Source organism: Anarhichas minor, unplaced genomic scaffold (genome assembly GCF_050575085.1).
Source record: "Anarhichas minor isolate MPS153535 unplaced genomic scaffold, ASM5057508v1 ptg000011l, whole genome shotgun sequence".
In the NCBI taxonomy this organism is placed as follows: Eukaryota; Metazoa; Chordata; class Actinopteri; order Perciformes; family Anarhichadidae; genus Anarhichas; species Anarhichas minor.
The window spans coordinates 2430473-2444047 of record NW_027466457.1 but is presented as its reverse complement, the minus strand read 5'-3'; positions in this window follow the sequence as shown (position 1 = coordinate 2444047).

Sequence of the window (13575 nt, the reverse complement as noted above, 5' to 3'; positions counted from 1 at the left end):
TTGGTGACTTGATAAAGTTGTCGAGATTACACAATATTTCTCTCTTCTCTTTAGGTTGCTCCGTGCTCCATTTCCGAGAGGAAGAATGCGTTAATCTGGGGTGCAACATCGGGGAAAAAAATCCAGCAGTTATCCTCAAAAAGCCTTTCAACCCCCATCAGAAACGGCTTCAAGTGTGAAGAGCCTTCGTTGTACACCGAGGGCTCAACTCTTACACGGTTTCCGCGCCGAGCCTGTCTGGACGGGAGTTATAGTTCACCAAAGGCAGTAATCACTTCTGCGCGCTCGTTCCATCTGTCTATGCATTTCATCAATTCAAGCCTCACATCCATTGCTGTGACACACACGGGGGTAAGAAATGACTAACAGGTTTATCATCCACAGAGTGCTGCTCGTCCAAGCCCGGTCTTCTTTTCTCTGATCTGCAGTGTGTTTAAAGCTGCTTCAAATGTGCTCACAAATTACCCCGTAACAACACGCGCACGCAGGCTGCATCCATCGGTGCGCTTTACAGTACCTCAATGCGCTCGGCATTTACGTATCCAAATAAAACGCACGATGAAGCACGGGCGGACACTGAATTGATAAATGCACGAGGGGGGCATCATGTAGGTTACCTCCCACTAAGCTATTCAAGTGAGACTGTTCGGCGCTGCTGTCAGCTGCAGGACTGTAGCGGTGAGGGCATGCACATATTGTTTCCCTTCTCTTTCAGTCTTCATATCGCTCTGTTTGAACTTCTGAAGCCCGACAATGTCCACTCTGCATGCAGGCAGTCCGTGCGCCGAGTCTCACTCGGAGGACTGGTATTAATTAGTTGATTCTTGACCTTTGTCATTCTCTTTCAATGTTCTGTCTTAATATTGGCAAACAAATGCACATTATTGTTCGCGCACGGTGCGTGCGTGAGTGTGAGAGAGAGGGAGAGGGGGGGTGTTTAGATGGACAGGGGAGACGGATAAAGAGAGAGCTTCCTCCCATGTGTCTCCTGCAAATAGGACACGACTGCCACCTACCGACTCCCATCGCCTGTTAGCTGTATGATAGTGGCCTCAAGCTGATTGTCGCATTGGATTGCTCTCCCATGACAGACTGCGTTTTGTTTGTATAGGATTATATATATATATACTATATATATTTGTATTTTAAAACGCTGCAGGGTACCATAGGAGAAACAGGCTCTCATGATTGTTTGTGGTGAAGATTCTAGTAACCATAGTCACAGAAGGGAATAAATGTGAAGCACAGGGGAGTACTGTGACAAGTCAGACTACTCAGAAGACAGTTTAATATGTGTTATAATCTTTCTCAGGCTTCAGCACTTTAGACCCCATTTATAAATGCTGGCTCTGTGTTATGAATTATGAAATGCACATTGCAGATTTATTCGCATGGACACAGGAGACTTCAGGTCTTCAGAAAGATTATTTCTTATGAAACGTTTATCTCAGGCAACCTGCTGTAATGCACATATTCTGCTAAACTGAGTCAAAGTATACAACATGTATAATGGAGCTTAAAAAAATGCAGATGGGAGAGTGAGAACATGTCTATCTGGGAAGAGGAGGCGTTCAGATCATGTGATAGATGTGAGGAAATGTTTGAATGCCAGACCAGGGATCTGTCCATCGCGCTGTCAACATCTGATCTCATTTCCCTCTGTGCTGAAGGCGTTGCTTCATTCATCTGTCTTCATAACTGTCGACCTGCCTGTCTGTGTCTCTGGCATATGGTAGTAAAGAGCACCGCCCTCTTGCTTTCCAGTCAAAGGAGACATCCTTAAATAACTCAATTTTTTCACTCCATTCTTCTCGCCTCACATTTTCTTCGGCTCTGGCCGAGGGAGGAAATGACACCTATTAAGGTGCAAACCCTCTTTGCGCTTTAAGATAGCTGAGCAGTGTTTTTGTTTAATATCCTTTGAACCCACAGCATTTGCATGTCATTCACATGTAACCGCTGAGGTCACTACTGAGTGCTCTCTTTCTTAATGTTTGTGATGTTGCTACATGCCTGTCTTGCCTAATGATTTTACTTTAGCTCTTATTTGCTGTGTGGGAACAATCACTGGCGGCCACACCCTTTATCTTGATGTAGCTTTAGAGACCACAGAATCTTTGCTGGTGGAAAAACTTTCTTCTTCAAAGTGAAACTTTGGCAGAAATCTGAGATATTGTTGGCGGAATCCATCACTTTAAACACAACATTTATGTGTTTGTAAAATGCATTATTCAACATCCTTTCAGCAGACATGAAACGTATACATTTTAGGTTTTAACTGATGTGAGTCCTGAGCACTGTTGAAGCATCACAGTAAAGATCACTCTGTCCTTGGAGAACGTTAAAGACGTGTGTGCTGCCATTGTAAACAATGTGACCTTGTTTCCAGAAAGGGCAAGACAAATACAAGACTCACGGGGCCAGTTATTCCTGGAGTGGCAAGGGCGGGTAAAAAAATCTTACTTAAGGGAATGCTGGTGTATAGATTATTGGTTATGCTTTCAGCATCCTCTTACAAATAAAGATCGCTTGACATTAACAATGTGAATTACAGACGCAGTGGTGGTGTAGGCTTTTAAATAAACATTTTTACCACACCATGCTCCTTATCATCACTTTATGGAAAACATCTCGAAAAAAGCTGGTATTTTGACAGAAGCGAGGAAAAGGCAGTAAAGTGCCATTCAGAGACGGCTTAAGGCACACAGATCTCTTCCTTTCCCCCGAGAGTATTATGTTGTCAGAGCCTGAATAATACATGTGTTGGGATGCAATTAGATAATGTAATAATCATGTTGGGTATGCCATGTAGGTCTCATCCAGTGATCAAAAGGAATATACACACCACACTTAAGTCAAGACTACTCAGCGTTGCTATTTGCTCTGCCAAGATTCAGTATGAGCTGACAGATTAAGACATGGGGAGACATATACACATAGTGTAATGGTTTATCCAAACATAAGGGGTTAAGAACATAAGCACAAAGCTCCATGTAATATAAGTTTCATCAGAGTGCTGATGGCGGTGATGCTATGTTACGTGGGATATGCATACAATCGCTGCTTCTTGCGCTGAATTGAACTGCTGAAAAATCCTTCCCACACTTCCCACATACAAACTGAAATGTGTAATGCGATACCTCTCCCTCTGACTGATCTTCATCGTCAGAAGGGGGTCCTGTGGCACCTACAGCTGCCCCTTTTAAAGGAGGCTCTGAATACATTAATAATGTGTGTTATTTATTTTGAGATCTGGCCTTTATTATTCATGATGTTGTTTTGGAGGGTATGAGACATCACTACTGATATCCTGCAGGGCTCTGGGGCAATGCAATAATGCAGTCAGGTGTGTTGTGAGAGGTAAGATGGAGAAGCGAGTCTGTGGGCCTGTGAATGTGTCACACGTTGCTCGTTTCCACTCTGCTCCATCAGTCATAGTGCCACCTCGGGTTGTGTATTGTACTGTAGGAAGCTCCCAGTCTACTGTTTGATATCCCTCTTTGCTTTTCCCAGTTTCCAGGTACTCGCTGTGAATCATATGTCAACCACTGAATTAGTTTATAGTCAGTGACAGAAATTGCACAATCACCTCAGTGACGACATCTCTGGGAATCAAAGCAAGTCATCACATTTCACGGACTTGATAATTAGGTGCATCAATGTGTTTGCCATCCTATTTAATCTCCACTTTGATCCACACTAATCTCCAACTGTACTTCTTATCCAAGGCTTCCTTTGGCCCAAAGGGCTTGTGAGTGAAGAATGAATTCTTAGTTTTCATTCTAGGCCACTTTTGGCTCGGGTTCTCGATTCACCCCTGTATCTGGGGTAAATTAAAATGATTCAAAGCATGCTTCAGCGTAATATCACTCTCTAAGCTGCTTCAACTGCATAATATAATGGTGAAGGAGACTGGATGACTGGCTTAGTTATTGGATTTTGGCTGCGGCTCAAAGCAGTATCAAGAGATGAGAAGGCCCACACTCACTGAAGGTTAAATCAGTTGATTATTATAATATAATCAGTATATTACTTATCTTATCATGGAGCATCAGCATCGTCCAGTGTTGTCCCTTAACATGCAAGCTCAAAATAGCATAAGTAACACAAGAAAACTCAAGCATATAGATGGTGTCATTTCCAACTGCATGCCATCTGCAATTCAAAGATCTTTTCCGCCCTGTTAATCCTATTTCACATTTAGAAAAATAAAAATACTTTCCATTATGTGATAAGTATTCTTATTATTTATTTCTTTAGTTAAAAAAAAGTCAGCATCTACTTTGGATGAACAAGATTTCCGAATTTTCAAAAAGTCATTAAATAATAAAAAATCAAGTAGTTTATGCTCTATCGTCTTGTCTTAAACATGTATTATACAAAAAAATCATGGCCACAAGTACCTTTTAGTGCAGTGTGTGTGTGTGTGTGTGTGTGTGTGTGTGTGTGTGTGTGTTTGTCCCCTATTGATTCAGCTGAGAGATGTGTTGGTGAAGCATTGTAAAACACACTTCAATCAAAACTGTTTTGTTTTAAAGGGCCACCCCTAGAAACTGCCTTTGCTTTGTATGATGATGCTTTGCTTTTAGGGATGCAAAAAGAGTACGAGTGGTTCGATAATCATGAAGTCTGAGGACTCTGATGATCGGGGCTGCACAAAAGTAGCAACTCATGATTAAGTAATTATAAGTAATGAATGAATGGTGACTAGTATGTGCCACTCAGTGGCTGGTTCAGAGTAAATCTGGATACATATGAACTAATCATTACCTGATGATTACTTAATATAGTATCTTGCAGTCTGTTTTCTATATTATATATCATTAGATCATTCCTGATTTGTTCCTCACTCATTAATAATTATTTATATTTCTCTGTACCTTATTATAAAGAGTGAACAGTATTTCTGATGGCTTCTGTATGTTGCAAAACACTGAGCACCACCTTGCAGTGGCAATCTTGCTTATCTATTCAAGCATACTTCCAAAGAGTAAGGTACACATTTGCAGAGAGTGCCTTCTCCCACTGCGCCAGTGTCCTTGAGTGGTAGATTTAAATGTCCAATGCTGATTGGTTCAATACAACAGATAGGATAGCAATTTCATCAATATCTTGTGTCAGTTTATTTCAGAATGAGCACATTAGCAAAACTGTGAAAAAAATAAAAAAATCCTTTTAAATATACCACCAAAAAATTGATCATTAAAATAAAATTAAAAAAATATATTATACATTCTCAAATCAATCTATCTATTTATATATATATACTGCATATATATAATCTCTGGGAATCTAAGGGAATTTGTGAGTGGAGCTATAAATGACTGTTTGCTTCAACACAGATAAGCATTATTCTAATTTACAGGCAAAAACACAATTGCAATTTCCTCCTGTTTTAATCAGAAGGAATTTACAGTTCTAAGTAGGATCATTCAACCAAGTCGCCAGAAAAATGTTACAATCGTACAAATTTGCCCTACATGGAATACGTTGACTGGGAATGTTTCTGAACCAGAAATACGTTTCAGAAATACGTTTCATATAAGCCACATGTCACGCTCGTCGACGCAGAAACGCACAAGGACATGTAGTTAACGTTGTGTAACGATAAGGTTTATGCAACAAAACTACTTTGTTAAGGTTAAGAAAAACATCATGGTTTGTGTTAAAATAATAATGAACCAACATAACGTGACTAACATGATTAACAGGACAACCATAACGACGTAACTTAACAACAACCGCCCTTAGCGGACACTCTAACGTAACATTTCGTAACAAGCGTAAAGTCAACATGTGCTCTTAGTTTCACACAGGATATGAGCAGTGGTCTCCTGGGTGAGAGTCCTGTTGTTTGTTTGACCTCCTCACTAAGCCTTAATGGACTTTCCCACTCGTTATTATACCACATACATTTCAGACCACGTAACTTTCAATGTAACGGTCACGCAATATACCACGTCACTCGCTCTGACCGAATGCAAAAAGGTCTCCATTCAACGCATATCCCTGGTTTTCAGAAACGTACAATGTCAACATATTGACCTAGCGAATTAGCTGGACCATCTGTCATAAAATCTGTAATTAAACGTGGTAAAATGTGCAGTTTTGATTTTCCTCAAAAAAAGAGAAAAAGAAAACACGACGCAAAACCAATTTGACAATGAAAATTAAAGTTTGATTCATGATTTTGAAAGACTCCCATTTCTCAAAGTAAGAACACTTCAGAGGAAGCTCTGTGACTGCCGTGGAAATGTGTTGCCAGACATATTGCCTTTTGAAACTTTGCCACTGTTTGGCCATACGGTAAAATACTGCGCAAACAAATATGGTCTGACAAACTCTCAGGCATTTAGTTGCTGAAATGTGTGGGCATTAAGAAATGATGCATTCCTTTCAGGCTGTGTGCAACGTATTTTGGGTGGGTCATGACTAAGCACATTCCTGTTCAGAAATTATTTTCCAAGACGTAGTCGCTGTGACGTCAGCCATAGGTTTTCTGAGGAGGTGTTGTGATGTTTAGATTAGGTGGCTCCAGCCCACGGCATCTTGGCAGCGATGACACATCCTAACACCCGTCTAATCCAAAACTGGGCAAAGAAGTGGATCGTAGATAGAACTGAGGCGGGTCTGGGTGACGCAGCAGAGGAGACAGCGAGCAGCCAGTGACCTGGAATGGCACCCACTTGCCACTCAAAGCCGCTGGGCCTTTCTAACTTTGTCATGAACGGGGAAATTGGCTATAAAGACCAACTGTTCTATACTTTACAGAAGGGAACAGTTGGTCTCTATAGCCAATTTCCTCATTTTTTCACATCGGGGTCTGTGGGGATTGGTTCTCTTTTGGTGCCATCTTCAAGTGGCCATTTGAAGAACTGAAGTTTTTGCCACTTTCGCATTTTTCTCTGCACCGGAGGGTGCTGTGTGATTTAAACATATAACTGAAGCAATTGATGTATTTTTTTTGTTGGCTGAGTGTACGTTGTAGGAGACATGTTAAACCTATCCACCAAACTAGACTTTTAGGGGAGAGGACGATCAATGTGCCCCTTTGGCCACAAACCTGAAAATGAAAGATGTGAAAATGTGCCAGAAGCTACACACATTCCTCACCATGATGAAATGCATATTGTATAGAAATATCCTCCCATGCTACTTATTGTAAAGAAAGAAAGTATTGAGCATTCAAGATATTTTCATGCTGGAGCCGAGCCGGAGCCATCCCCAACGCTTTTATTTAAGAAATGAAGCTTGAATTTATTAGTCATTAGTGGTTTCCTCAATCTTTCATCACACTTTTTATATCCCCCAATGAATATTTTTAATATCCTCTTCTAAAAATGTAGACCGTTGCCTCCACATTCATATATTGTTTTTTATCTGCTGTTCACCCATCTATTACAGTGTGAAATATCACATCCAAATAGTTGTAGAAAAGGCAAACAAGAATGATGATGCCTTAAACACATAAAGTTTACAAGTGAATATCACTCTTTTATTTATTATAGCGAAATAAATATTTTTTGAAATAATTTAACTTCAGTAATTTATTCTCTGTTGAAATGCACCGCCACAATAAAGTACGATGTTTCAAGTCAAGCTGTCTGTTTCCTATGCAGGGGGGAAAAAAGCCCACAGACTATGCATACAAACCAATCAAGGATAATGTACATAGGTAAAGATTTTGAGTATTTATTTAATGTAATTATGGTTGAATATTGAGTTGAATTAAATGCAAGCACCGCAGCAGGAGATTCCCCACAAAGAGCCCATTCTAAGCTGTAGCCATGCACACATACAGCTGAGTATGTCTCTTCCTGCTGATGGTTCAGCATCCGTATGCTGTACATATTTTGACAACTCCCATATTCCTGCTAGACTTGTCTATTAATGCACAACCATTAAAGGCTTATTACTAAGTTTGCTACTGAGAAAATCTTGACTGACAATCAGCGGATGAAGATTTAAGCATGACATAAACCTTGTAATCCTGTATCATAGCAGATTTAGACTCGGTATAACCTCCGTTTCAGTATGTTTATCTCCTTGGCTGTGTCTCTGTTCATGCAAAACAAGCAGTGCTCCAGACAATGGCGTACCTATTCACATGTGAGGCAGGGAGCAGATTTGCAGCATCTGGATGTGACGGCCTCTCTCTCTAATCCTCCGTGTGGTTGTCTTTCTGTTCAGACACATAGGGTATTGAGAGGGCCATCCGTTCACATCCTGCCTGCCATACACAGAGGAAAACAGAGGGAATGGCCACATAATCAACAAGAAACATGCATTTCATTTGCTATGTCTGCATTTTGTTAGCTGGCAAAAAATACCCTGCTCACATTTAGCTGGGATGAAGGTTGAATAGCTCTCAAAGTAAGTGTATCTTCAGGCTGGTATCACAAAAATGGTAAAATGCTTGCGAGCATTAGAGTTCATGATGCGTTGTGGATAGGGAGGAACAAGTGACTTTTACAGCGGCTTTTTAAAAGGGAATAAAGAGTACAGCCAGAGCTTTGTTGGGCCACTGCAAGGTATCACCTTGAAAGGTTGGAAATAATTGAACACCATTAGGTTTACTCATGATTACCTTAATCATCTCTCTCATATGAAAGGTCATTTTGCAGTCTGGTTAACTACGGACAATAAGAATCAATGACTGGTAAATGATGATATTCATAAGAGCTGCTTGTGGTAATGTCTAATGAGCAAGCTAACACTATTTTAAAAAGATTAGCAAGATGAAGAATAGAATATGGAGCCAGACGTGACACGGCATGACAAACTGTGACTATTAAAAACAGTGGATGAATGGAAAGTAATTCACCACCTCTGGTCTTGCGTAGCTACAAAATGGTCAGTTCATGATTACATTTTAACCTTTTTAACCATTCAAATAAATCTGACCAATCGGAGGGTACCTATACCGAGTAATTCCAGTCAATCTGCATCAGACATATGTTTGGTTTGGAATTAGCACAACCGATGGCTTATGTCATGTAAAAAGCTTGTAACTCAAAATATCATATTACAACTTTTGGTATGGTGTGGATTGAAAAAAAGAAATGGTGGTTTTATTAATAAAACCCTTTAAAAGTTTCAGTAAAAATGTAATAGTCAAGAATGGGCCAATTTCCTAAGAGGTTTTTCAGTTTTTGTGAAGTGGTTTCTGATGGTCATTCGTCATATTGACTAAATACACTTGATTATCTCCTTTAGTTCGATTGTTTGCATAATATATATGCTATAGCATGATTTAGATTTGCAATCAGTAATATATGTGCTTCACACCAAAGAAAAGTCGTTTTTTTGCATTATTAGTTTTTCACTTTGAGCAAAGTTTAAAGCGTACTTGGTGCATATCATTCTCACACACACACACACACACAGACAAAAACACCCTCTGTACTATTAATATTCTCCACACAGTACAATACAATTGATTTGCACTGATCTGTTATTGTTCTGTCATCAAAACATTTTTTTCATCTCAGGCCAGACGGGCACGAGGTACATATATATTAGTGATATCCTTTCTACCGTCCACTACTTTCAAAGCATCACACTTAATAAAAACACACATGCGATCCAGTATTTCAGATGGGTGTGCCTTTCATTCTAAGTATACATTACTTCTGCAAATGGACAATCAATATGATGAACTGGAGTCAATACTTAACGGCTTTAGCCAGAAATGTGGTGGGCAGTTTGTATAGCGTTTCCCTATGAAATCCTTTCAGGCATTTCTCTGTTAGCTTCAGCTCACGAGCTGCTCCACCGCACCAGAGAAAGAAAAATACATCAAAAACACACTTGATCTCAGCCACTTACGGTACAAATAATAATAAAACAACATTAAGATACTATACTCTCTTTGGATCAGGACCAAAGTGGGGTGGGTGAACAGAAGTGCAAATTCAGATCAGGCCACACAAAGTCAGAGGGCAAAGCAAAACGTTGAGCGGCTTTGGATGACCTGCAACTGTCTATCAGTCTAAATTGCAGTCTCGTCTGTTCTGCAGTTTTTGCATGAAAGTTAATTGACGTTCAGAGTTAAGAACTATTTAAAAAAGTAACACATGCATTTAAGTTATAAACCATATAATTGTTATTTTGCACAACAACTCTTGTACTCTAACAGTGTCTGACACAGTCACAATAAAAGTGAATATTCAAAATGTCATTACTGGTGTATTGGACTGCATGATATGTCGCTGGAGAGAAAAGAAAACACACAACAAAGCAACAAAGAAAAAAAGAGAGATATAGACAGAATCAGACAGACCCAATGAAAACCACAGTGAAACAAATGATCGTGTTCTCTATGGTTAGAGTGCTACTTAATTAATAAGGTTCGGCATTCTAAAACAAACAACACCACATACTGGAGGCTAGTTTCTGCTCTATATTTAATCTAAGTGGAGGAGCTCAGACTGACCCTGTGCAAAGCCAACAGACACCAGTGATAAGCTTTTTTCTCCAAACTCTCTGCCAGCAATTTAAGCCTTGCCCTTTGCGATAATCCCTTCCAGACTCACTACTGACTGACATGCAGAAGAGTATCTATCCTAACTGAAGTTCCCAAACTGTGCCCTGCTGATAATGTTCTGGAAGTCAAATGCCAACAGATCTACCAGTGAATAGAGTGTAACCCCTGTGATATTACTATTCCATAATCTGCTTTAATTGTATATCTGACACATAGAATTCTTGAAATCCTACATCATGAAGGAAATTAAAATGTTATAGAAGAGTACAAGATGGTGTCAATCAAGGAACAATCAAGGAACAATTACAATGACACAGTTTCCCTTTTAATGTACATATTGGGCATGTAAGTATTTTTTAAGACAGTCTTGAAAAGAGAAGTGCAGTGCACTGTTCAGAAATGATAGAGGCAATGTTTCTGATCTGTATGCCTTTTTCAATAATGATTATAGACTTACTTAAACACTGTATATCTGCACCCATGCATTACTTGCTTTGTTTCAAGACAGTTTTTGAGTGGAACATGTTGGTCTTTAGGTCTTTTCTCAAACCTCAACTATAACAAGACAATATCTGTCTTGCATTTACTCTACACAATAACTGCACTCAGCCACATTAAAGTTATTATCTGAACAATTTAAATTATTTTCATATTTTACAGTAATCAAATTTCCAATTGATCTGAGTTTGCATGGCTTGTTTTATGATTGATTTAACATCCAGAATAATATTTATTAGCCAACAGCGGCAACACCTTATTGAAGCCACAACATACAGAAAGGGAGATTAGGGGGCATTACCGTTTGTTTTTATAGGCTTCACTCTTCTTCGACTCCAAGTAAAGGCAGGTAGGCTGCTACTTGTACGGAAAATCACCTCTTTACCATTTACCACCACTAACCCACAGAGTGAAACGGAGGCAGAGAGGTGATGCATGCTCAGACTGAAAACATCGAAAGAATCAATTTTTAAGAACAAGGTTTACACATCCCACAGTATACTTTGACACCCTGATGCTTAATTCAGCTCTGTTGTTCAGTTGTTTTTGTTTCTCTGATTTCAAGCTTATAGTATTTTCACTCGGACCCCTGAGTGACAGCTTGGATATTTTGACCGTAAATGGTATGAGTTTTACTCTTGTGATTGAGTAGTAATGGGTGCAGATCTCTCACTCAATCAATATAAGTATCAGCAAACAGGGTCTTGCCAACAGAAACATGTTAAACCACAATGCAACAGGATTTTCTTTTACCAAACACAACAGTTGCAAACAAATTTGTTTTCTTTCTTATGCTCAATTCTGTTGTTTTCAGGCATCACTGAAGGGTGATTTAGAGGAAGTATATGAGTCCGTTTGCATAGTATGGTGCAATTAAAATATAGTTTCTGGCTTATAATCTATAGCCCATCCCTTAAGAGTTCCAGCTTCTTGACAGTTGCAACACTTGATGTATTGCTTTTAGCTGGTACTGGGCACAACTATTAGCATGCATGTAATGTAAGTAATTCATAATTTACAACACTGTTGGCAGCAGTTCTGTGTCCATGGTCAACTATGATCTGAACCAAAGGCTCCAGAAGTAAAGGCTTAAACAAAGAAACTCTTGGTGAGGTATATTTTCTGCAAGACGTGTGCATTATATGTAGAGATCTAACATCCTGAAAATATATAGCCGAACCCTCAACATTCTTTTTAAAAAGCCCTTTGGACTATGGTGTCACAACACATCTTTTTTTGATATCTCTTTCTTTGTCTCCCTCTGCAGATAGATGGTCTAGTGGCTCCACAGGATAAAGCGTAAAATGAATCATAAAAAAAAAGCAATCACCATGTCTAGAGCCCAGCCGTGTAGCATCTCCAGAAACATTATCAGACGTTCTATTTTAGAGTGGAGGCTAGAGTTGTTTACATGTGAAGCACAAGTGCTATCCAAGCTTTCTCACTTCAGCTGGTCAACGACCTGAAGTGCTGAAGCTTTCAGGTATTTTGTCAAATTAAGCTAAGGCAAAGCCCTGGAAACATCTGAAAAAAACTGCAAAAGACAGTCAGTATCTCTAACCTAATTGCTTCCCAAGTCTGTTTGAAGCGTTGGGTAAAACAAATGAATTACAGTTAATCTGCATTCATCTCTTATGTTTTTGCAGTGTGAAGATGAGTGGCCCGAAATTCAGCTCTGTGGCATATGAGACAGAGCACAGATTGTAGACACACACAGCTTGAATACACTACCTCTGCAGTCTTCCAAAACTATTACAATTACTGTATATAGCTTGTATTGAATGATTTCTTTCAAGAGTGTACACACATGCAATCACATTCAACACTTGATTGTAATCACGGTCAAACATAAATAAAGCCTGTAACAACAAGCTTTTCATGGTTAGACATGGGGGGGGGGGGGGGCACAGGAGACTTGAAGATAGTAAAAAGCAAAGTTAACTAGGGACTTAAAGAAAGACTTCATGTACCTGAAGTACTATTACTTTGAATTCTAAGATAGGATCTCTTTTTAGTACACTGGCGTTGTCTCTTGAGAGGTATTTTCAAGACAAAGCAGTTTGTATAAAGAGCACAGAGGTTACGATGTGCACACACAAGTGAGCAGGATGATGCTCATAACCTGAGTTAGCCTGGTCATTTTGGTTTTGTTGATGCCTGGTTACCCGTCGGTGGAAATACTGATGACAGTACAGACATATTCCTAAAAAAAGTGCCTGTGTTTACCCTGGGGCAGGCAGTAGGATCAGCACCATGGATAGCGTTGATGACAGAATCCAACATTGTGATGCAAAACTCAAAACATACATTATTTGTATTTGTAATAATGCTGTTCTACAACCAATAACTGTTCCAATTCAAAGCCATACGTTGCTGACAAACTAATAATGGATCTACTTACTGCATACTTCTACTGTAATTATTTAGTTGTATTTTCTGCATAATGCCTTCTCTTCCTCCATACTGTGTAATGTTTACCTCAATGTGGGTGGACAAGACAGACAGGAATTAGAATTAGAGGATATTATCTGCTGCTGATCTTTTGTGTTTTACGTTTGACCCTGCTGGCAAAACTCATGTACAACCATAAC